The sequence below is a fragment of the Molothrus aeneus genome, chromosome 1 (genome assembly GCF_037042795.1).
Source record: "Molothrus aeneus isolate 106 chromosome 1, BPBGC_Maene_1.0, whole genome shotgun sequence".
In the NCBI taxonomy this organism is placed as follows: Eukaryota; Metazoa; Chordata; class Aves; order Passeriformes; family Icteridae; genus Molothrus; species Molothrus aeneus.
This window is the reverse complement of record NC_089646.1, coordinates 52,353,889-52,379,959: the sequence shown is the minus strand read 5'-3', so window position 1 is coordinate 52,379,959 and position 26,071 is coordinate 52,353,889.

The following is a 26,071-nucleotide window of genomic DNA, read 5'->3' as shown; positions in this document are numbered from 1 at the left end:
CACAGGTATTACCGGTTTTATTCAATGCAAAGAACTGGATCAAAGTTCAGAGTCTGAGAATGCTGAAGAAAAACAGACTGCAGATCAGTCAGCTGCTGTTAACCCAATTCATTTTCTCCCTCATAATGGTCTGGAGAAAATAACAAACAATTGGTTTGGGACCAACATTCCTTTCATGCATCAAATCAACTCTTCTTTTATCTTGCTGGGAAGCAAAAACAAAAAAACAAAAAAAACCAAAAAAAACAAAAAAACAACCAAAAAAAACCCCAAAAACAACAACAAAAAACCAAACCCAAAACCCTAACACCCAGACAGACAAATTATAACAAATGTTCATACAAGATATCTCTGATATAACAGTATGCTGAAAACATCTGTACAACCAGATATAGTTCCTGTGTGCAAAACCCAGCACCCAGCTGAGATTGCACAGTCTCACGACCGTGATGTCATGAATCACAAAAGGAAATGTACATCTATACAAAACCCTTGAAGTTATCAAAATTCAATTTAAAACTAAAGGAGACATAAACAAAAGATTTTCTGGCCAGATCCATCTCCATAATTTATTGGACAAGAAGCTTCTTTGCTGCTTGGGACGTTCAGCTTGGGAGAACTTCTGCTTAACTGCACTGCAGATCACAGCTGTATCACAGGGCTCTCCAAGCAAATCACCACCAGCACTGCAAGATGACAGGTGTTTGATGCTTCCCAAAAAATGGAGAAAAAGGTCAGTACATGCAGTCCTTAACCAGGTGGGATAGAGTTGGGAAAGTGCTCTATTCATGTGCTAGGTGTCAATAACAGCAGCGATAATGTGCCTGTTACTTAAAGAAAGGGCTGAAGTGTCTTCAGTGCTTTAACCAAAAGTATCTTGTGGACTGGTAAAATTACTGGAAAAAATGAGACTTTACACTTAAGTCAGCGTAGATCTCAGTATGGAAGCCTCTCGACCAGCCCCTGCTTATTTTAACGTCATGCCATTAAACCTAACGCGTGTACAGTGGCTTTTCATAAAGCCTGACCTTTAATAACAAGCCAGTGGTATTACACAACTAACACCAACAAAATACCCATTGCTATGGAGGGATAAAAGAGAAAATACTGTTCCCAAGGGAAAATCAGGCTTCACGACTGGAAGGCAGTGCCACATCCCTCAGCCTACATCATGGGTCACCAGCATGGCCCCAGTCAACTTAAGAGGGTTTATAAAATTTCCTTTTCAACAGAAAAGCCACAGACCACATTCTGTGGCTTTGGGAGCCACCAAGGCATCTACAAATCTTTGCAGGAGACAGGATGTCCCTCTGAAGATCATGTCCATGTTAGTGCCTCAGGTCAGGCAAGGGGATAGAGGAAGAAGTCTCTTCAGTTCATGGATACCTGGACACCCTCTCCAGAGCTCCTTTGGGCTTTTTAAGTGCACTTTGAATGATTGATTCTGGCACTGACTCCACTGGGTGCACACTGTCTCAGGCAGAAGGCCCAGTCTCATTGTATTTCCTGCCAACTAGCAGAAATTAGGCAATTACCAATACCTTGATAATTTTGCACCTTGGTACCATGTTGGAACAAAGGGAGACCATGCCCTAAGACTTCCCTCTGTAACAGTTCTGGGACGAGAAAGGCTCCAGGCTTTTCCCTGCTGCAGCAGCCAGCAATGCAGCTGCTGAACACCCACTGCATCAGCAACACAAGGACAACACAAAGGCATGTGGCCAATTCAAGTGGCAGGGGCTGAGCCTGCGTGTGGTAGGAGAAGCCAGAGAAAAAGGCAACACAAACAAAACCTAACCCCACGCCCCCTGATTTCCTCCTTCTAAACAGTACCAGAATAAGCCAGATGTGCGTGTTACCGCTTTTGTCCGGAAAAACTCCTACACTTCAGGTTTTTTCCTTCTTCCTTGTAATGCAAGTCCAAGAAAAATGTGGCAAAGAGAAACATTATGAGCAGTTCCCTCAAGAGGGAAGGAGAGAGATGCCTAGAAATATAATACATAATGACTACAGAGACTGCTGGAGTCCAGGAAATAAAAATATATATAGCCAGTAAACCAAAGAAACATCACCTCTGATGGCTCAGTCTCCATTGATCAGCTTCCAGATGGGGAGGAATTAATTTTTCTTGCTGTTATTCTACCTCTATGAGAAAAGACAGATAGAGCTCTGACTACAAAAAAGTGAGATAATATAATTAGCCAAATATTTGTATAGGAAAATGATGGAAACTTTGTAGGATGCATATTGATTGGAAATGAATAGCAAATAGGCTGGCAAAAGGGCTCCAGCATAGCTTCTCCTCACCACCCAGAGGGAAGAGAATCATTTAATGGGAAGGAACACACTTGCGACCTACCCTAAAATCTATCTCAACTCCTACTCTGTTCGTAGGACAAGCTACAAGCCAGTCTCGTACAAGCCATGCTGGAAGCCTAATGCGAGGGTTTCAAAGTATGAAAATGAAAGAAAGCACCTGCTGTGCTGTAAAACAGAAAGTGCCCAATGTGCTGTAATAACTTGGTTTAGCCATAGCTCCAACATGTTGGAGAGATAGTGCAATGGCAGCATTGGAGGGCTCATTGAGAAAGGTTGTTGGGGGTACTTTGCCTTCTTGCCACCTCTCAGGAGCCAGCTGACCCCTCTTCTTTCTCTCCATCTCTCTAGGGTTTTGAATCCACTACAAAACTCCTCTTGGAGAGTGGGTGTATTCATTAACCTTTAGGGAAATGTCTCATCAGACTAATTAAGTCAGGTGACATTTTATAGGCAGTGAGTGCTTTTCCAGGAATGTTTCTGTACTTGGCAGTAACGTATTTGGATAAAATTTCAGTGTTGTTCCTAAGGCTTAGAGCTGGAAGGAGAAATGAGGACATTTGCGTGATGTGATGAGAAATGGGAAACATGTGGCCACAGTCTTCCCCTCTGTGGCACGTTTCCTCTGAAGGACCACAGATGAGAAGTGATGGCATACATTAGGAAATACATATGTTTTGCTTTTCTAACAACCCCAGTCTACTACTGCCTAAAAGTTTGAGGCCAAACCTTTTAAATCATTAAGTTTTCTTTCAGAATTCCAGCATAAAGAGACCAAACCAACAGTGCAAACTATTTCCATTTCTCTCCTTCCCAAAGGCATTTTCTCTCTGTACCACAGGCTTTCCTCCTGAAAACAGTCATCCCCAACTCCCCAGACAGCCTTTCTGCATCAGTCTCTTTTGGGAAGCTACTGATTTTAACCCTGCAGCAATGCTCCCCTTTGACTAAAGTGTACGTGGGCAAAAGCCTGCACAACTTATTCTCTTGACTATACACCCTCTCCAGATAAGAGCCATAGCTGGTGAAGAAACTCTAGTCTTAATTTTATTTTAATGCAAGTTACTTTAAATGTAGGTATGTTTTGGCTGGCAGATTTAAAATTTCAAACATTTCAGTGGAAGAAGGTAGCCATGCCTCTGTGCCAACTCTGAGGGCATTCACCATTTTGAGGTGTAGAGCTGAAACATAACAGGAACAGAGAGAACCTGGTGCCTGAGAGCACATGGATGTCTCCAAAACCATTCACAAGGAGGAAGGAAACTGACAGTAGACTGGATCTGAGCAGTGGAAGAGTTTAAGACCAGGTTGGATGGGGCCCTGAGCAACCTTAGCTAGGCTGGAGTCCCTTTCCATGACAGGGAAATTGGAACTAGATGATCTTTAAGGTTTCTTCCAACTCAAATCAATCTATGCCATCTGGATGGCCCTTGTCTTTGAGGTGAGGTGAAATATGAACTCTGTTAACAGCATCTAGTAGCCCTGTAAAGTTTTATTAAAAACAAAACATCTCCCCACACAACCCATGCCAAAACTTAAGGTTTACACTTATCAAGAAGGTAATAAAGAGGGCAGAGAAAAGGTGTGGCCACAAGAATGCTTGTTGACTCTTGTGAGAAAATGAGATAGCATTCTGGGTATCATGATTTTATTCTCTACTGCAGATGCAGAAAAACTTTCAAAAATATCACAGGAGCATTTCAATGACATATTTACAAATATGTCCTTATCAATTGGGGTTGTCCAGACCCATTTTATAATAACAGGATTATGTTTCCTTCTTCCAAATGCAGAGCTATTTAGAAGCTGAGCAATATACCACAAATAGAAATATTAACCAGAGTGGTCTGTACTAAAAAGCCACAGATTTATTTTTCCAATGTATGGACCATAAACATTGTTGGAGAAGGAAAACACTAAACATACACCATCTGGCACACATCTTTAACTTACACACCAAAGTTGTTAGCAGCCTTATTCCAACCATGGATCTATTCTACTGAGGACATTCCAGCTTTTAATGCTGTATTATATTGTTGCAATACACAGCTGAAAAGTTTCCACTATAAACAATTTGTCTGCTTTTTTAGAGCCCTGTTTGGCTTTCTAATGGTCTACAAAGGTTTAGAAGCTCAGCTGGTTGAAATCAAAGCAGTTTCAGGGCATGTGACTTTCCAGATAGCAACAAGTTCTCTAGCAGATCGTACTGTACTGGCCTCTTGGTGATAACAGGAAGGGGCTGGAAGAGATTGTGGTGGCAGCAAGGGAGCTGTTAAAGATCGGTTGAAAGAGCCTCAGCTACTTAAACAGAAAAGCTCCACTAATATTTTTCAAACTTCCTTTCACAAGGGGTGTGCATTCTAAGTAAAAATGCCAAATATACCATCTTTTCTGCTCGCATGACCGCACAGAGAGTAACCCATACAAAAGAGAGGGGGAGCCTTTCAGGTGAAGAATTTAAAAGCTAGGATGCTAATTATGTCCCCAGTCCTTGAAAAGCAGAGCAGTTTATAAACAATGAATCCTTTCTGAGTGCAAGTGCTAGGGTTGAAGCTTAACTGCAAATCTCTGATACTTTCCCTGTGTTTCTGCAATGGCTAACTCTCTCCACATGCACCCAACTCCTACATTCTGAGCTCTTGCTATGTTTAGGGGTTCTATTACAGATTCCTGCAGAAACCTAGTGAGCAATAAACCCATGGACGTCAGTAATGACCATGACAAGGGTATTCTTACTAAGGTTCTCTGAGTCACCCAGTTATTTATCAGTTAACTAGAATAAATATTGACTTGTTCTTTGCACTGTCCTCTACAAATACAAACCCACCAGAGGGCCCAAAAGGCTAAAAAAAAAAAAATCAAAGTTGCTAAATAAATATGAAAAAGAGCTGGTTATTTGCCCTGGGATTTTCCTGGTGTTTCAGATTTCCAGTTTATCAGATGTTGGCATTCAGAGAATAATCTTAAAAAAAGAAGACCTGATATTAATATAAAAACCTGAGTAGCTGAAGTTTTTGTTGATTTGTTGGCTTGTAAAGAAATCATCCAGAAGAAAAACAAAACCAAGAGACCACTTTTTCATCTGTGGCTAAGCTTTCTTTCCAGAAACAGATAAACACGCATACCCTGATTTGCATGGGTTTGAAAAAATCAACAACGATTAAGCCTGGAGCAATTTCCTGCATCTTTACCTACAAGCTTTCTGCTACTCTTTCTCCTCTATGGCATAAACTCTTGTCTGAGTGATCTCATTTTTGGCACCCAAATTGAGGCATATTTCTTTCTATTTCCCAACAGAATCAAAATATCAGCAGAAATACCAGTCACAGTCTGAGTGATGCAGAAGAGCACCTGAAAGCAGAAGCCCTCAGCATCTTCATCTGAGCACTTGGCCAATAAGACACTCAAAACCACAGGGCACTTGGCAATGTGATGCTTTTGTTTACTTGCTTTTATCTCACCCATAAGAAGTAAAAAAGTAGTGAAGACAATAGAGAAATCAGTCTCCACTCAAAGTCACTCATGCAGATCAAACACGAGTGCAGGCCTGGCTGCATGTGACCTCATATATAACTTCTTCTGTTACTGTAATAACAAATCATATTAAAGATATGGGCTCTTAAAAAAGCACAGGTTCACATGACAATCTTTCAATTCTCCCCCGGCCCCTTAATTAGCAAACAAAGGCTCTAGGGAGCCAGAACAGAAAAAATTCCATTGACCTTGGTGCTGTTTTCAGTTAAAACTTTGACCTCTCTCTCTCTGGGCACCAGCATAAAGCTGGCTCTTCTATTCCTCCACCACTGGGCAAACTGAACACGACAACTCCTACCCAGCTGTGAGGTCATGGAATGGTGGGCCAGAAGTGGTGGAAAAGGAGATCGTGACATACCGACAAGGAGGGCAACTGGGGTTACTGTGATGAGCCACCATACCCAGGAGACACAAGAAACATCAACAGAGAAGCTCCTTTAATTCTACCACTCTCAAAGAACTAAGTGCCCAAAAGTTACACTGAGAAGGGAAAGATAAAGCCCAGGAAAGTAACACTTTGAGGAGTAACTGGCTTTGGTTAAATGGTCTATATTATTCTGGATGATAAGGGACACTTGTTGCCTGAAAGAGCCTGTGATGTACGTATCAATGTTCTGCTGCTGATTTACAGCACTACAAACCACACTAACAACAACTTCCCCTAAGAAATTAGTATAAGAAATAAGAATAGTAGCAGAAATACCTGTTCAAGGCTGTAAAAGGAAAAATCTTTCCTTTTTATGAAAAGAAAAACCTAAACACTCTATTTGGATGGCTGTCAGACTAACACTTTGTGTTAGTTCCCTGCTACAGCTGTACATTTGTAGCCATACCTAAAAGGGTACCATTCTAGAAAGTGAAGGTGCCCTTTCCTGATGTTTTTCTTTCTGCATGAACATGGAAATGGAAATCCTGGAGGCAAATGAATTTAGCTCCTCAAAAGAAAAGCACATATTTAATTCCAAGATACTGAACACACTAATTTAATTGTTTTTAATAAAACATGGGCTTGAACAAAGTGTTTTTAATAAAGATCAGACACCAAGGGCTTCTTTTAATGTTTTCAAAACCAGTTTTAATCTCACACTTAATAAGATGCATTTCACTTTTCTAGAATTCCAACCCTCTTACAGATAAACTAACTTAAAACAAAAGAAAAGAAACTCAACTGGCTTCAGAATCGCTCCAGCTGCATGGCCCAGCTGGAGGGAGACAGAAGGCATTATTCCCTGTTGACTCCTTAAGGGGCTGGAAGGGCCCAGTGTTGTTCTTGACAGTTTGATACTTTAGGCCAGTGCTGGGGGGAGGAGAAGAGACATGTTCTCCCTGGCTTACCCGGGGATGTGCTCTGCATGCTGAGATGTACATGTGCCATTGGACGCTCCCCTTCTGCTGCCTCTGCTGACGGGCTCCATCAGACCCTGGGGCATTAGGCAGGAGCACATCCATTCACTTGAGCAGCATTTCAGTACCAGATCCCCGAGTAAGTAGGTGGAATTTTAATTAAAGAAAGAGAAAACATGTTAATCTCATTAATAACCGTGAAGGGGAAACCCCACTAAGATGAAAGTCTTGTTTTGTAGGAGCATTAGAAGAATATCCTTATGACTGGAATGTGCAGTGCATTTTGCTGGTCTGTCCATCCATCCTTCTCTTCAGAAACTTTTGGTCAGCTGGGGATTTATTTTGTGAGAGGAGGTAACATCATGCTCTTAGTCACTACTCTTGTACTAGGTACCAGCAAAGCTAAGGGAAGAATGTGTTGAATAACAAATAACACATTAGGTCAGTAAAATCATCCAAAATGGAACATTCTAGTGATGATCTCTGTAGTGTTTCACGTGCAGTGGGACTTTAATAAAGAGGCATTTTTGTGAGGTACATGGCAAAGTACATTACAGTGTGTAATGTAACTGTAATGAGGCACGTGATAGTACTTTAAAAAAAGAAATGCAAGTATGGCAAATAATGACAATTGAGTGAATCAAAGAGCACCACTGGTATTATAAAATACTACTCTTCAGATAATTGCACAATCATAAGCGTTGCAGTTTGTGTTATGCTGGCTGTTTACACATACAGTCAAAGCAGACTCAGAGCTAATAAAAATACTTGCTCTCAGGTCTTGTTTAAAAATGTAAGTCTCTCCTTTTGTTAAAGAAGTAAAGAAAAATTCCTTGACATACAAATAATTTGGTGAAACATGTAATTGGCTGATGGATGAGAAAGAGATGCAGGTTACAGAAAGAGAAGATAATTTAGCTGAACAAATTTTCAGGGACTATTTTGGCAATTTATGTTCTACTTTCCAGCTGTTAAAGCTCTTATTCACTTGACTTGGAAGTTAAAATAGTCCCCTCTCCATAAGTAAGTAAATGAAATTAAGTATAGATGATAATGTTTGTACGCTCTGGCCTTAGAGCTCCCTTTGAAATCAAAGAAAGTAAAGAGTGTTTATCACCTAAGAAACTTTTAAGTGTCCATTTGTGCCCTTACTTTGCAGGTTTATCTCCTGTTGACTTAAACCAAGGACAAGATTAGACTCAACAACTAAAAATTCCCATCAGTTTGTTTCAGCACAGGACTATTTTCTGCTCTGTATTTCACAAGTCTTGGATTCTTGGACTGTGGCTTAGATGCAACTGCTGTAAGAAGAGATTCTAATGACCATGAAATAAAATAAAACACTTGTCTGGCAAGTGGAATAACACCCAGTTCATTAGAAGGGGTGCTCTGCTGCTGAATGTCATCCAAGCCACCCTGTAAATAAAGTGGCTTTATTTGTATTAGGCAAACAATAGATAATCTAGACTTTCTATCTGGTGAGTTAAATCCACATGGCATATCCATGACAATTTTAGTTTTAGGGGATTTGTAAATGCTCTGAGCAGTTAAATAAAATAAATAATTTTTCAATGCTCTTATAACTATACTGGCTATGAAACAAATGCAAAGGCCAAGCACTCAAAGCACAGCAGCACATGTTTTATCTAACACACCTTGTCAATATTGGGCTGGATGTCTTTCTTTAGCAGTCTGGTACAGCATACGGCACTGAACTGGTTGTGCCACAGGGTTTTTACCTGGCAATGGAACTTCTTGCATCCAGCTCAGTGCTACTTAAATTGGAAACCTTAATTAATTTCAAAAATTTAATTATGGTCTCTAAACAATGAGCTGAGAATTCATGCTTGGGAGATGGCTGTCATTAATATAATCTGACCATAACAAAAAGAACATGTGAATTTTATATAATTTCGTCATTGCATCTGGTTTAGCAAAATTAATCCAAACCTTCCCAGAAGTCAAAAGCCTGCCATTTCCAGGAGACATCTGAAAGTTAACAATATTCTTGTGTAATGCATGGGATGAGTTATGTCCTAAGTGGGTGTATAGTTTGACACCGTACCAATATATTTTTTCCATCAATGGCAGCTGCCATCTGCACAGAAAGAGAAGTTCCAGTGAATGAATGTTATCACCAGACATTATCTCCTGGGACTCAGCCTCAGGAATTTTTTTTTCTCTTGCAGTGTGGAAAGCTGTTCAGTGTGCTGCATTTCTGCAGAGCACTGTGGACAGCATGTGGGAGCATTGTGGACAGCATGTTCTCTCATTTACTTTAGAAACATAATAAATGACAGGGTTTGCATTTGATTACTAAAATATGCCTCTCACCTTATTCTCCTTGGGTACACATAGAAGGCACCTATTAAGAGTCCTAAGGCATGACTTGTGAACACAAGAGTATTCACCACAGCAACTGGATGCACTTAAGAAAAGTCAGGACCAGCTCTAAGAGTAACATACTGGCAATTGTGATTGTAGTGGTTCTATTACTGGTGCTTCAGATGGTTTTGGAGCTATAAGGGAGAAAGAAGAGGTTCAAGGACCCTGTTTTTCACATCCAGCAAATCCAAATAGGCTTTGTTTGCATGCCCTCACATTCATCCTAGTCTCCAAAGCACTTAGACTAAGAGTTTAATTAACAGATGGCTTACACATAATTTTTTAGGACTATTAAAACTGTCTTAAGATAGATGAAGTCTCTCAGCAACTCACTTGGGTTTTGGGCACAGTAAGGCAGTGAGGGACAGGCAGGCCACCCTGGGAGTGATGCTGCCCAGCCCCTCCCCTCCTTCATGCCCACAGCTCAGAAGATCCCCACATGATGCAGCACAAGCTTCTTCCTGGCCATAAGCACACTCCACACTCACTTGCAACACACACTCACCCTTTGTTTGTCTGTCTCCCATAAAGCCCCTTCAGAACATTTTAAGGAAATACTAATCTAATTCCTGTTGAACTACAGCAGAAGTCAATAGCTTTATTTGGGTGTTCTAAGCTTAAACAAACAAAACACAAGAAATAAATGCTATTTGTCTAGCAGAGTTTTGCAGACTTGGGTGGTTGACACAGGAGGATGTGTACACCAAGTGCTGGTGCATGTGTGCACTCATGCAATTGCAAAAGCTTTACAGGCCAAAATGTCCAGCTGCTCACCCCGCACCCAGTTTTGAAGAACAGAAACTTGTGGTAAAATAAGAGGGTAAATCTGGGGTTCAAAGATCACATAATTATTTTCTCCTGCTCATTTGCCCTAACACAAATTACTTACAGTCTTTCTCTTCCTATTCTACAATTATCAATTCCTGACAAAAATGAGAACCTGCAATTTTTGTCATGCACAGCAGTTTTTCCAGTGGCTCGCCTACATGTTGGCTGGATTTCCTACTTTATATCTGAATAGCAACCAGCCACAGGTTATCCCAAAGAGATGCTAAGGATTCACATCCCCCCAATCACTGTACTTCATAATCTCCAGATCTGCTTTAGAATTCCCAGCATGTTATTGGTAATAGCTTTCATGCTCTCCCATTAGCACATTAAAGACCTACTGCAACTGCACTCACAGAGGGGGATAATTAGGCTAAACTGGCAAACTTCTGAAGCAGCTTTTCTATAAATAAATAAGACCCTATAATATAAATAATAACCCATTGATATATGCTAAATAGTAGATTAAGGAGAGGAGGAGCTTTGCAATTTTCTCTTGGACTGACTATAATATCCAGCTCTCAAGCCCCCAGTTTGCTGCTGGAAAGGAACAGGAACTGGGGGCTCCTGGCTACAGCCCTGGGAGCAAGAGCAGTGCAAACCCCAAGGGGATGGCTGGACCAAGAACTGAGAGCAGTTGGTGGTGGTGGACTGGGGGTCAGGAATGTGAGCTGCAGGTCCCAACTGGAATTAAGTGTGCAGAGTGCAGGTGGGGCAGTCACATAAAATGCCACTTCTGCTTGCAGCTATTGACTGCAGATGCACAAGTTCACAAAGGGCCTTGAGATCCCTAGGGACCTGTGTGTTTGGAGCATAGAATATGCATTATCAACACAGTCTGCACCAAATACACACATTTAGCTTTAGAGAGGATATGCACTCATGCTCCAAACCCAGCTAGGGCAAAGGGAACAGCACACTGGTGTGTGTGTGTGTGTACACACCAGTACACACACACCAGGCCAGCCAGCACCACTGGGATGAAGCTAAACCTAGCACACATCAGTGGAAGCCAGTAAGTGTGTAAGTGCACAAGCTGGTAGCTGGCAGGACAGCTGGCCATCACTAGGACAGCCTTCAGCAGCCTTGCACCAGCACTGCCCCTAGCTGGGAGCATATTCACCATGAGATCTCTACCAGCCTCCACACTTGAACACAGCAGTCCCATTTTGGTGTCAGGACACAGTAAACCAGGAGAAAAACCCTTGGTGAAACTTTGCAGCTGATTAGCTTGACCCAAACAATATTCAACATAAACTGTGGAGGAACAAACACATAAAGGATAAATCTGTGCATACTGGATTCTTTTAGTACACAACTAGCTCTTTGGTTTGAGTAATGTCACAGGGGGATTACTGCTTGCATTAGAAACACTGCAAAAAAAATGCTACAATGCCTTTTTCTTTTCTTTTTGTGAGCTCAGAAGTGCAATTTAAGCTTCCAAACAGTTCAGTGGCTCTACAAAAGGAGAAAGAAAAGAATATTTTACTTGCTAAATAGTCCTTTCACAGGATAAGCCAAATACAGCAATAAACTTCAGCACTTCAGAAGGGGAATTGAAACTGCAGCTCTGCAAAGACTCACATTTAGCATAAAGGAGTGGACTGGATCTTTTCTTTCACATATGTCACACAAGGGAACATTTCTTTCAAGTGCCAAATGATTTGGTAATAACAGAGGTAACTCACGCTATAGGGCACTTACTTGACTTAACTGTAAATGTCACATGCTCATAGGTGTCCCACTGTACTGTAATTTGCTTTATAATGTCGCATTACCTTAACAAAATAACAATCTCAGATTTTATTTTTAAAGTTAAAAAGACCTCACAATTCACTTAGAAATTGCACTGAAATTTTCTGCATTTGATGTGATTTACCATACATGTGTTTTAGAAGCTCGTTGCCTGAAAACAAGGAAATAACCTTCGTCTGAGAGCTGCCCACTGGCAGCTGAGCATCATCTGCTGGCCAAAGCCCAAATTCTCCTTGTGTTATGATTTTGAAAAGATGATGATCATAAAAAGATCAAAATCAGATTAGGGTTGTCAGATTCTAAGTCCCACTCCTTAAACTTAGAGAATCATAGAGTATTCTGAGTTGGAAGGGGCCCAGAAAGATTGTCAAGTCCAACTCCTAAGTGAATGGCCTGGCCCCCACAGGAGTTGAACCCCAACTTTGGCACTGTTAGCACCATGCCTCAACGACCTGAGGGTCTTCTCAGTGTTCTATGTGATACTGCACACAATATCCTTGGAAAAAGGAAGGGCTGAAGCTAATCAGCTTGGAATTACTTCTGACCTGGTCCTTGGTGTCTCAGATCCATGCATCTCCTGTCAGTTCAGTAAGCAGAGTCAGAAGAGAAGCAGCAAAAATAACTGTTTGTTTTTTCCTGTCACTGCAGTGCCACTGCATGCATTATTGTATGGCCCAGTTCACACCAGCTATTTTCTCAATGTACTATTCCTTCTGAACATCAGAAACATTTGAATGACAACTTCTAAGCAAACACACCAACTAAAATACCCTTTGGGGTTTATCATCCACTGCCTAATCTAAATTTATCACAATATTTCCAGCATGCTTCAAAGCAGAGGAAAGGAAGGAAAAGATAAGGGGTTTTGCAATGATTAATAAAGGAATGCTCTTATCTGATCCTCCTGCTCATGAAATATACAGAAGTACAATAAGCATTTAATATCTATAACTTCTGGGCAGCCCTAACAGAAGAAGACTTCTTTTTCAATCAGTGTGGTACCAACTGATCAGTGCTGCTTGATTAAAGCAGGCATGTAATGCTTCTGGAATCTCATGAAGGTGAGTCCCTTAAGCACTGACCAGAAGATAAACAGGATGTTTTACTGCCATAGGTTTTTTCCCTCCCCCGTTGTTATTATTGACTAGGGACAAAAAAAGTTTCCAGATGAAAATATGCGTGAGTGTAATGGAAATGACATGCGGGCAGCAGCTTCCCTCCCCCATTTGGCTGTCAAACGGAGCTCAGTCTAGAGCAGCCCAACAAACTACATGGGAGGGAGGAGTTGGGGGCTGAGGGGGAGGGCTCAAGTGGGCAGGGGAAGCAGTGAAAGCCTAAATAAACTTTGACTATTAGATAACTGGGCTATTATTGCTCTGTAACACTTCCTGAATGGCCTAGAAAAACACAGAGACAGTTCTTGTTCCTGCCTGAAGGAAACAAAACACAAGGATGAGTGCTCAGTATGTCAACTAAAAACTCTGGTTGTTTCCTTCCTTCCTTCCTTCCTTCTTTCTCTCTCTTTTCATTAGTTTTAATTTGAATTTGTTTCCTTTTTTTCCCTTGTCCTTCTTAAAAACCATGCTGTATACTTAGCCAAAGCCATGAAGACCCTCTTTCCATGCACAAAACCCCTATTTAAGTTTCTATTGCAGGATGCAAGCCCCACATGTGTAATGCAATGCACAGGCTGCAGCCACTGGGGCTGCAAGGAGAGGCATCTCACAGCCCTGCCAGAGGCACTCTGGCAGCTGCAGCTCCCCAACAGCACCTCTGCAGGGACATCTCACTCCTTCACAACTTGGAAAAGTTTTTTTCTCACCTAAGTCACTTCAATCATGGATATCCCCTGTTGTTAACTTTCTTGCATGTAGGATACTGTTCGTATGCTAAAGCTGTTAGACTCATTAGGGAAGCACCTACACCAGTCATGTATAATTACAATTCCTCAGACTCAAACCAGATGCTCCAGACTGCCACAAAAACAGTAACGTGTACTGTTTATATTCACTGTTCTCTTTGAAGGTGAAAGCAGTGAGAAATAGGTTGCTCAACACCACATTTGGAAGACAGTGTGACCTGGAGTTACAGCTGATCTTTCTCTCTGACACTGTTACAAACTTCTCCATTCTTCTCCATCTCCTCCTGGTCCATCAAGCACTCTCCCCATCTGGTGTGAGTCCTGCTCTGGCTGCTTATCTTGCTGCACCCACAGAAATGTTGCCATAAAATGTGGCAACCAAGATCATCTGAGTGCACTGCCTCCAAGGCGGTGACACAGATCCCCTAACACGCTCACCAACCTCTGTACCAAACAGCAGCTTTCTATCAGCATGCTTTGCTAGTCCCCTAAGACAACACCTGGATTTTCCACGTCTTTACATACTCTTTGTTGTGCTCCTATATTGTGGCAACTCAGCACATCGCTCCCGGTGTCCAGAGTTGCCAGGAGAAGCCTTGGGGGTCTCGGAAACCCTGGAATGTTGCCAAGAGTGTTTGGTGGCTTGATTTTGATCCATCCACAGAAGTGACAGCAGTTTGAGGACATGAGAATCACTTTAGAGTGAAGGGTGTAAAAGGGACACATTTATAGGGTGAAATATAAACTTTAAGGTTTTTGGTACAGGGGGGGTTATGGAGACAAGATGGAGGGATCAGGGCGTGTCTCGTCCTTCTTTCTTCTTCTTGTCTTCCATCTTCTGTGGTGATGTTGGCACTTGGGGGTTGGTTCATGGTGAAGGTGCACTTGCTAACATGGGTGAAATTATTGGAAAATAAAGGTAAATATCATGTATGTAGATTTTAGTATAAAAAGACATGACCGCCCCGTGAGTGGTCACGAGTGCCCTTGGCTGCCTTGCAGATCAGACCTCTGTTGGGCAGACAGAAAATTTTGTAGATAAGAAAGAATAAACAATCTGAAGATCGAAAAGCTGAAGAGTCCAGACTCGTCCTTTGAAACGCGTGCCACCCAAGAACCACCCTACCCGTGTCCGGGCAGAGACAGACACACGAACCGGCAGACACACTATATAGCAGTTTTCACTTCTTCCTCAGCTCCCTACTGCTCTGTACTTTCTTCACAGGCATTGCCCTTTCCTTCCCCTCTTAACCACTTTAGAGCCTTTCTTTTTGCAACATTCAATATAAAGTCCCCATGGGCAACCATCTCTGTGATGGAAGAAGGGTGGATCTGTGCAGGACTCCTCACACCTGCTCTTCTTTTGAGCAGCACCAGGCTGGCCACTGGGATGACTGGGAACAGCCACTGAACGGGAATGTCAAACTGAAAAGTACTGGTCTGCAACTGGAGATAATGGGACAGCCTGACTGGACAGACACTTCCAACCTCCGTGTGCTCAGAAATGAGCAGGAAGTATGTCACTTACACAGACACACACACAGTGAAAAAAAAAAAAAAAGAAGAGAATAAGAAAAAAAAAGAAAAGGCCAAACCTCAAATGCCCTGTTTTTGGTCTAGTGGCCTTAAAATGTTGCTTTTCACCCAAGAAGGGAATATATTTAAAAACCAGAAAGAAGCTCCAGACCCAGGAGACCACACAAAGGTATTGGGAAGGACAAAGAGAGGTGAGGAGGGGAAGGAGAGTTTTCTGGAGTGTAAAATTGAGCTGGCGGCAAATAAGAGGCAACAAAAATGCTGAAATGGATTTCTGGTGCAAATAATTGCAATATAATTTTTCCTAACTCCTTGTTGATATTCACCCAAATTGTTCCTCATAATAACTGTTCCTGGAAAATGGAAATACTGAGAGGGGGGGGAAAAAGAAGTAAATCTGAGTGAAAGCAAATTCTGCATTTGTATTTTCGTGAGCCGCCAACATAAAGCATTTACCAGCTGTGAGCTCATCCGAAACGTTCATGGGTAGAAAAGTCATTTTGCGGGACTGGAAAAAGTGATGTTCTAACTGACTTAAAAGTCTAAGCTTTTTTCCTCTAGTTTCAGCACCCTAGGAACATTGAAGAGTCAATCCAGGAGCCCTTGTAATCATAAACAATTCTTTTTCTTGTTAGTGGCTGTTTAATTTTTTTTGTTCCCAGAAAGGTTGTCATTAAACAAACAACAGGGATCACGTATGAAAAGAGAGACATCTTTGAAGCCTGAACAAAGAGAAAGCCATTCCAAAACCTCTTAAAATGAGTAACCAGACAAGAGAGAAGGATGGCATAGGATATGACTCAAGGTCTGACACACTCCTCCAAGCCCTGATGACTGACCTTGATGGGGTGTTCCACGGGGGAAAATAAACCTCTCCAGAGAAAACAAAGCCATTACACACAAAATAGGTGAGGAAAAAAAAGGAAGCCCTACCTCGATGTTAAGCAGCCCTGTCACTGCATCCTGTAGGTTTGAATCAAGCCTCAGTGTGGGCTGTGGCTGGGAAAGACCTTGTAAATATCGATGATGAAGCAGTTGCTGGTGTTAAACTGTTAGAATAGTTGTTACATGGCTCCTCCTGTTCCACCTCAGCAGTAGAGGTGGTACCAGACCCTGCAAACACATTCATGAGGTTTCCAGGAGCTGTTAGACCCATCCCTGTGAGGGTGGATAGCCTCAAGCCAATAGAGCACATTGGCTTCAGTCTTTCTCCTGTGATGAGGTTTCCCTCCTAAAGAGCTGGCAGGTGAAGTCCTCTCAGAAACAAGATTGTTCTACCAGCTCCCGTGTGTGCCTGACACTGGCAAAGCCTCACCCAGGAACTCCAGCAGCATATGGAAAAGCAACAGCCTGTGCTGTTATTGAACCCTTCAGGGAGACTCAGAGCTCTTCAGGGCTGCTCTGAGAAAGCAACTACCCTAAAAATAATCAGACCATAAACACACTGGAAATCAGTTGTCAATGTCTTGGTTGAGAAATTGCAATTAAATACCAAATCTGTGTAAGTGCTAGCTTTTAGTTTTTCCTGTGCCATTATCAAGTTCCTGTCTTCTCTGAAGCAGCACTTGTTGAAAATTGTCCATAAAGGTGAAGTCACTTGCCATGGCTGAGTGCAGTGCAAGGGCTGGTGTCTGTTATCCCATGGTAAGTGATTATCAGAAAGGGTTACACCTAGATCATACAGTCCATTTATTCAAGCCTGAAGGAACATTCCCACCATGACTGAAGCAGGGGTTTTGAATTGAAAGTATCACCACAAAGAGAAGGCATAAGCAAATTTGGGGAAAATGGCCTCAAAAAGAGACACTATTTGTAGCAAAACTCTTAGGTCCTTGATGCAAGCATTTCAATGCAAGACAAAGAAAAGGAAACAGAGACTTCCCATGTTCTACTTTTATTACACTTCCCCCAGGAGAGGAGCACTCACTCCAGTCTTAAGAGAGCAGCTCACCAGTAAGGTGGGAAGGTTTTCTGCAGCTCTGCATTCATAAGAATGAAATTTCTTTTAAGTGCACAAAGACAGAGTACTCTTGACAATATACTGTTAAAGTGAAGTAACTTTGAAAGGGAGAAAAGTACAAAAACAGGTTGTTTAACTGGCTAACAGTAAAATTTTTCTGGTTGAATGCACTTACCTCTATTCTCATTTAAATGAAAAGAATGTACTCCACTGAGTCCTATTAGTCTGGGTAACTAAGGAAATTGACCAAAAATGAATGAATGAAAGAAAGAACTTAAGTTTCACTTTAGTTTCTTTTATAAAGCTATCTGATGAGCACATTTCCTTTCCTCGTCCTCAGTCCCCAGAAGCAGTGGCAAGGCATCCAATTTCACAGGGATTGTCATTGCTTTATCTGGATAATTCTATTAAATGAAGCTGAATCCCAATCCCAGTTTTTTACCAAGTGATACTATTACCAGAATGATGCAAATGGAAATCTAAGAAACAGGACAGAAATGTAAAATGTGAAATGAGTTTCTGAATATGAAACCAGAAGGGGAAGACATGCAGAAGGTCACTGTAGTCCTTTCATTCACTCTGTACTAAGGTTTCCTGTGAGTGCAGAATAGTGGCTATAAATTGGGAGCACAAGTCTGAAATGTTTCCGCTTCTTAGCATCAAGCTGAGATAGCTGCTAAGAAAAGCTTTACAATTGTGCCTGCACATCTACCTCTAGGAAACAATATTTTAAAAATTCAAACAAAGAAAACCCCAACAAAGCAATAAGAAAAGCAGGTGCAATCAGTTATCAAATAAAGTACACTAATATATCTGAAAGTTTCAGTGAGAGGCATAGGTGCCCAGAATCCCCTGGGAAACAGTTCATACCTTGTAAAGCTGAATAAACCACATTTTCCAGATTATTGAGGGCAAAAGATAAGGATGCCTGATGAAATAGCAAGGTAGGAACAATTTGCAGGACTGCCTTTCTTTTGATGTCTGCCCATGTCAAAAACCCCTCATCGTTTGCATTACTGTCAGTACCATGGGAAACCTCAGCCTGTCTCTTCTCCACAACAAGAAGGCAGATCTGGGGCACAGTGGGCTCCCAACACCCTCAAACATTTTGGGGAGCTTTCATGGTACAAAACTCCTCTGTCTGTTCTTTCCAAAACAGAAGATTTCTTTCACAAACCATACTGAACATGAGAGTTTTTCAGCTATAACAACATGAGACCAACAGCCTGGGCAAAGACACAGTTTATAAATCTACCAACTGCTTGTTCATTCCAATGGCAATGTGGCACTTTGATGCCTTGAAGGCCTCATGTGCTGTTCATCACACATCAGTTCTCTTTCTCTTCCACTGCTTTATCACCACTAGCCCATGAAGACTCTGGGCTTGGTAGTTAAAGATTATGGGGTTCATTTATTTCCCCACTGTAAATGCTTTCCCACTGAAGCCACTTGGTGTCAACCAGAACGTTAAACAACAAACTTGAAGTCTAAAACATGGAAAAGCCATAGTCTCCTCCAGCATTTCCAATTCTGCAATGTAAGTATGTTGCACAATATAAAAAGCAGGATTCTATTTTTCACTTAGTTTGCCATAGCATGGTTACCTCCAGCCATTTGAGGACCCTTGTCCTTTCTGCTTCTCTTTCCAAGCCTGTGCCTATCTCTAGCCCAACTCAAAGCATTGCTGTTTTTCATGCCCAACACTTTAATCTCATCAAACACCACTTTCATCTTGTGCCAATGTTCTTACGGCTCTCACTGTTCTCACAGCTAAGAAACACCTCTTTCTAAGCAACCCTAGGAAAAAAAGTAGCTAAAATGCTGCAGTTAATGATCTAGATGAGGAAACATTACCTCTGTGCACTAGACTGGCCCCATCGTGCACCTCCTGCACAGTGCTGGGTAAGTAATTCACTTTCCCTCTATCTTTGCAGAGCCAGGCACAGAAGAGTTGAATCAAAACTGGATTTGCTAATATTTGCAAAGCGCTCATTGATCATATTACTACTTTATTACAGAGGTGACCAGCTTTGCTGCAGGGACATAGCTCTTCTCCTCCACAGCTGAGCATTTGTGAAATAACCAGCTGACCTAAAAACCTCATCAACCTCCTGCGAGACCTGCTGCAGCACAGGGAGGAGACTCTGGGGCAGAAATCTCATTTCATCTTGTTAAACAGGCTCAGCTACAGAAAGTTAACAAATTGCTAGAGAACCGTGCAAACCCCTGCCAGTGCATGACTGCAGCAGAGCACACAGACTGTGAGCCATGTGAAAGACTGGTGAGATCATGAAGCAAAAAAACAAACTACAGACTAGTAAATTAAGAAGAGCTTGTGTGGGCAAGTCTGCCCCATTCCCTCTGGTTTTTGTAGTAGGAAAGGTGCCATTATGAAGTGGCTGGAGCGAGTTAAACACCTTTCAAGTGTGTTCTAACAATTAGTGGTATTATGAAAAAAAAACCCTTGGCATTTGTTTAAAAAGAAAAGTTGTCTTATTTAACTACAAATCCAGTGTTTAAAGTATTAATAGCTGCCTATGCCACTCGTTCCTACATGCTTGCATGCTTTTCAAATTGCATTTGGTAAAGCTCAGTCCATCTGTTTTCCCACACTCCATCAACACATGCAACAAAGTGAGCAGAGGCTACCTACAGTAGGGTTGTGTTTTGTTCAGAACTTTCTGCTTGCATACCAGAAATTCAGTGCTAATTCAACATGCTTTGGGCACATTCAAGCTACAAAAGGAGGGGGCTCAGGAAGGGGAGGGGAGAGAGGTTTTCCCTCATCACCATACGCTCACTTCCAGATGAAAAAGTGCCCGGGAAGGATTTGTGGAAGCATTGTGGAAGCCTGGTTGCATACCAGCGCCTCTCGACTCCAGGACAAACCTGTTGCAACATGACAATATTATGCAGCAGAAACTGGACAAGCAGCTGCTAATTCACTGCACTAACTTCAAAACTCATAAATTTTCTTTTCAAACCCATCCAACAGGACAAAGAGAAGTCTGTTTGAGATTCATCACAAGTTCCAGGCTGGTGGCTAATTTGTATGAAAATAGGCATGGTGGCTCCTGTAAATAGCTCTCCTCAGCTACTCTGTAGGTAAGTGGCTTGGGGAGCATTTGAAAAGGGATCACCCCTACCTAATATCAGCCCGCATCAAGCCTAGAAAGAGACAAATGCTTGGATGTGCAGCCCAAAAGGCATGGTGATGTGAGGGGTCTTCATAAAGAGATCCAAGGAGGAGAAGGAGCAGAGGGAGAAAATGAGAATATGCTGCTTGTGGCTTCTCAGGTGGATTCTTCACCAGCCTTCTTCTGGTCCTCTGTTCCTCCATCCCTTCCTGTCCCTGCCATGCCGTCTGTCTGCCACCCCCTCCATTGCGCCAGCACAACTGTTTCAGCAGCCATATTCTGTGAACCGGACTAACAGGTCAGGCTCCAAAAGGATGAAAAAAAAACAACCCAACCTAAACCATTTTAATTGCTAGGCTATTTTTAAATTCTCCAATGTTGCACAGCATGGCAGGTACAAGTGAGGGGGTGGCATTTATCAGCCCAAGGTAAGGGCAAGTGGAGAATGAGGATGCTCTTAGTGGGTAACACCAGGAAAGATTTTGTCAAATGAAATGTACATCGTAACTTTCTCCTCCATTATAGCTCCCAATGGCTGCTTTGCCTGCCATTTCTTTCAAGCTGATCTGATTCTGGAGTCATATTAGCCTGTGTCCCAGCACAGACATTTAAAATCACTTCTAATGTCTTCAAGCTTCTACATTTTGACTTAAAAAATATTTAAACAAAACTACTTGCTCTTTGAAGAAAGCTAACCACACAAAAAAATTTCAGAATTTATTTTTTTAAGGATTCTTTGGCAGTGTGCACAACCTACATCAAATGCTAGTTCAGCACTGCATGGCCATCACATGTCCTATGAAATTGTCTGAAAATACCTGGGGAAAGACACTGTGGTGGACAAACCACACTCAGAATACAGATTTATGCAAATGAACTGGCACTACCATCCCTGGAAGCAGTTTTAGGTGAAGAAATGAAGTAGCTATCACTTAAATCTTTCATGTAAGAAGCTTTGGAGGCTTTTTTGGAAGCAGAAACAATCTTCAAAATCCACAAAAGAAAAAATTTGGAATTAACTCACTATAGATTTTTTACTAATGTAACTTCTCATGTTTGCAACACAGCCTGGCACATAAGCAGCTGAGCATTTACTGCTAGAGATCAGAATGGATATTTAAAATGCCTGCTCTATTACAGATGGGTTTTTGGTGATGCAGGTGGGATGTCCTACATTTATGATTAAACACACTGGCAGCAACTACCTGCATGGGCTCTGGATGTCATTTGAATATCAGCCAGCAACCTTGAAATGGGGTGCATAACAAAAAATTCCTCCCGTATAATGTAAAGGTCAAAAGCTGTCCTCATGTGAAAACTAGATTATAAGTATTTTTCCCATTTAAAGCTTTTGTTCTTGAACACACTAAATTCTAGTTTGTGCTTCAGGACTAAAGGTTATGATTTTAAAATATGCATCCTTACTTGATTCATATCTCCCCAACCATATGTTCAATGTCACTATAAGTCTTCCCACAGCTTATGCCAATGTAACACCTGGAATAAGAAAAAGTAGTTCCCATTCAGCTTTTACTCTTCATGGGAAAGTCTTCATGGTAGCATTTATTCTTTGGCTAAAGATTTTGATATTTGGTTCAAAGAATGATATTCCAGTCCTACTAAACTGTAAAATGTGGTGAGGCTAAAATTTAAGCCCAGAATTAATCTTCTTAACCAGCCTGCTATGTTTGAAGTACTACTGGTCTCCAGAACCTATGTCAGGTTGAATTAAGTATGGAGCCGCACTGCTTGGCCAATGAGTTTTGTTTTACTCAGCCTCCCTCAGCTGGAACTCTTCCTGTGGCATCAGGGGTGCTCACAGCTTCATAAACTTGGACTCTCCTGCCAAAACAATCCCTGCACCTTGTGGGATTTCCCAACCATGCAGTGTGGCTGAACTTAAGGGCCAGCAAATCTCCACTTCCACCGTGTTTATGCTAAGTGGCACGGAAACTCTGTGTCAATTAAGGGAGTTTATTTGGTGTCACCATGATTTCTTTTCCCCCCATCCATTGCTAATTTATATATATACAAAGGGGAAGGAGGGAGCTCTGCAAATACAGGAGACAATTACAAGTTCTTCCTTCAGCTGCTCTGCTGCTGCTTGAAGTCAGCTTGTAGGGATGGGGTAAAGTGAAAACATTACACTATGACTCTCTCTTACACAGAGGTTTTCTCCAAACACCCTGGAAGTGAATAATGCTAGGAGGTCCATAAATGTAAATATCAACAGAATATTGGGAGCAGAATTATTTTGTGGTTCAAAATTATCCAGGTCAAATAAAATGCAGAAGGATGGGCTATTGATCCAACTCTCAAAGCTGGAGTAACTAAAATATCTCTCTCCCGTGTGCTTGGTTCACTTTTACTTATGATTAGTGCAGAATGTAATATCAATCTGGAATCTTCCAGCCTGCTTTTGACATCTATATAGCAGGCACCGGATGCTTGCAGAGGCTCACAGAACCCTCAGCTCCAAACAACCCTTTGTTTGGTTAAGAGGATAGCAGAGAACAGCCAGACTTTCACTCACTGCTTTCACAGCGTCAGCCAGGTTGTAATTTGCTGGGAACAGGATGAGCAGTGGGGAATTTTGTTCACTGCTATTTTTCTTCCTAAGCCCAGTGTTTGCTTGAAAATATATTACTTTATCTAGGAGAGATTTTCATTCACAAGCAATTTGACAAGCGACTTCAAACTTCTGGGACTGTATTGATTCCAGAACTGCAATTGCAGTTGTCAGCAACATGGGCTCCTGCAATCTGTTAAACACATTCCTTGAAGGTGGTTAGTATCCTCCCTTCTCTTTTCCTGTGGGAAAGACAGCCACAATGGGCTCTCACTCACCATTCCCTGAAAGGCTTCCCTGGGATAGTTTATTATACTAAACCCTGCTGGTCTTTGCCCTTCCTCCCTATGAGCCTGCCTTGCAGCAGAGCCAGCTGGGCTGGCTGATGCCTGGCTGTAGCCTGCTGACTGATGGCTACTAAGTAATGGATCAAGCCAGCCATAAGGGCTGGAAACCCAGTCCTCACCGCCTCTGCTACCCCAGGACAGGGACAGCATAGCCACAGGGGCACCCAGACAGAAAGTAACCACAGAAACCCAGACAGAAAGTAACTTAATTTGGACAAGAACAAAAATCTTCCCCCTCAGTGCATCTAAACTTGAGGTAAGAAGAGGGGGTTTTTGGGTAGCTTTTTTTCCCCCTTTTTAATGCTTTTAACAGCACAAAAATGCTTGATCCTCCACATACAGTCAAACAGCCAAAAGCCTGGTAGTTCAGTTGCTGTTCCTTGCCGCTGCCTTACTCAATTTTGACTGTGGCAATGCCTCTGTAAGAAAAGGTGCTGAGTCACACACAGCATTGAACAGGCTCATTCTTATGTCCCCTCTTCTTCCATGCATCTTTCCTTTGCAAATTAAACCCTTTTTCAGACACAAGAGCAAGGTGAAATGGGGTATAAGGAATCACTCAGGCTGCTCGGACAGCCCTCCAGTTCATGGAGCCTGGCAGAGGGCCACTGAGAAGCAACGGTGTTGGGCTGATTTGCACCAGCTCAGGCTCTGCCAATAACCCTTTTAAGGATTTGGAAAAGGTCCCGGTGAACTAACAGGCTGGGAGAGTTTAATCCCAGTGAAGGGGAAGGGCGATTCTGCCCGACCTTCGCCTCCTCTGAAGGAGGGGGAAGGAAGGCGGGAACAGCGGAGCAGAACTTATCTGAAATAAAAACAGGTGTTGGCATACACAAGGTACTGCCTGGAAAATAGAGCTGCCGCAGCCTAAAGCAACATTCCTTCATACCAGAGAGATGAATAATATCAAATAATACATGCAAGAAAAACACTATTCTCATCGATTCCCTGTTTCCTTCCCCCTTGCACTTCTCAACTCTGACCAAGATCAAAGACAAGGCTATTCTGATGTGTAGCAGAGGCATTTGCTTGATTTATTTTAAATGAAAATGCAACAAACTTGCCAAAAATAACACTCCAAGTATTTGCACCAGAACAATCCCACCAAGGGTGAAATGTGGACAAGTGGCACCAGGGCTAAACTCACGACAGTCAAAGCCCAAGAGGGATTACTTGGCTTTGTTGTAAGAAACTCCTCTCTAAGCACTTTCTCTTTCATCACTGCTGAAATTGTTGCTAGCAACGAAGCAAAGCAAAAACAGAAGAAAATTTGGATCTAACATGCTTTCAGAGAGAGCAGGCATTAGCTGGCAGGCTGCACGGCCAAGCAAACCTTGCAGGGTTTCTGCCAAGCTCTGCCAGAAACACAATATAACTAGTCAGCCTTTCTGAAAACTCTGCAGCTTGCCTTAAATTAATTTTACTGTCATATCATCTAGCCATAATCAACGCTCTTTACAGGAACTGCTATAGATATCACATTATCATGAAGTTATCAAGGGCAAATGACATGTTTTAAGAGCAGCCACTTGAACTGCAACTCTTTTGACTAAACTTACTCAGAGACAAGCTTTCTACATAGGCATTGTACACTTAACATCAAAGGCCCCTGGCTCTGTTTTTAAATAGGTGTATAAATGCATAAATGGCCCTGTATCTCAGAAAGCAGAAGACACTGGATAAATGCTAAGTGCTGTTGAGAGAGCAGGACATACTAAAGACATTCATGGAAACACCAATGTACAGACAAGACTGATGTATATATGACTGCTATTATACAAATTACATTGTATTAGTCATCATGTTCCTCTAAATATTAGAATCCCTTTCTCTAATGAACTGCAACCATAAGCTATTCCAATTCTCTAAGTAGGTCACAGGATACTGGGACACGAAAATCCTTCCATCCATAGGCAGCAGCTATAACAATTGCAAAATAAAAACCATTTGTATCTGACAGACCTTGTTTTGCTGGTATGCTTGGCTTGATACTCTTTGCATGTGGAGACGAAGAGGCAGCACAGCCTATAAGTCTATGTTTGTATACACCAGGAGCATGGGGGAGCAAGAAGAAGAGAGAAAATAATCATGCTGGCCTGGGCAGCAAAAACACTTGGCTACTATTAGAAAACCTTCCCCAGTTTCCAGTCCATACCTGACCACCTAGTTGGATTCTGAGAGGGGTCTGGGGCTTTCAGTTTGTACTTCTTTTGGAAGGTGGTTAATGGGATTTAATATCCCAAGAGTTACCCATGACATGACAGGATTTCCCACATTGGCTTTAGTGCTATATTGGTTTTCTCTAGCAGTTACCAAAAACGCACTGGGCTATCATCTAGCCTCTCCTGAAAGACCCCAACTTCCCCCACCCTAATCTTATTCATGTTTTAAACACAAATTAACTACTCTTACCAAAGAACCAGAGAACTTATTTCCAGTAGAGCCCTAAGTACAAACAGCTGTACAGGCACAGGGTGGAGGTGAGAAACTACAATAGGT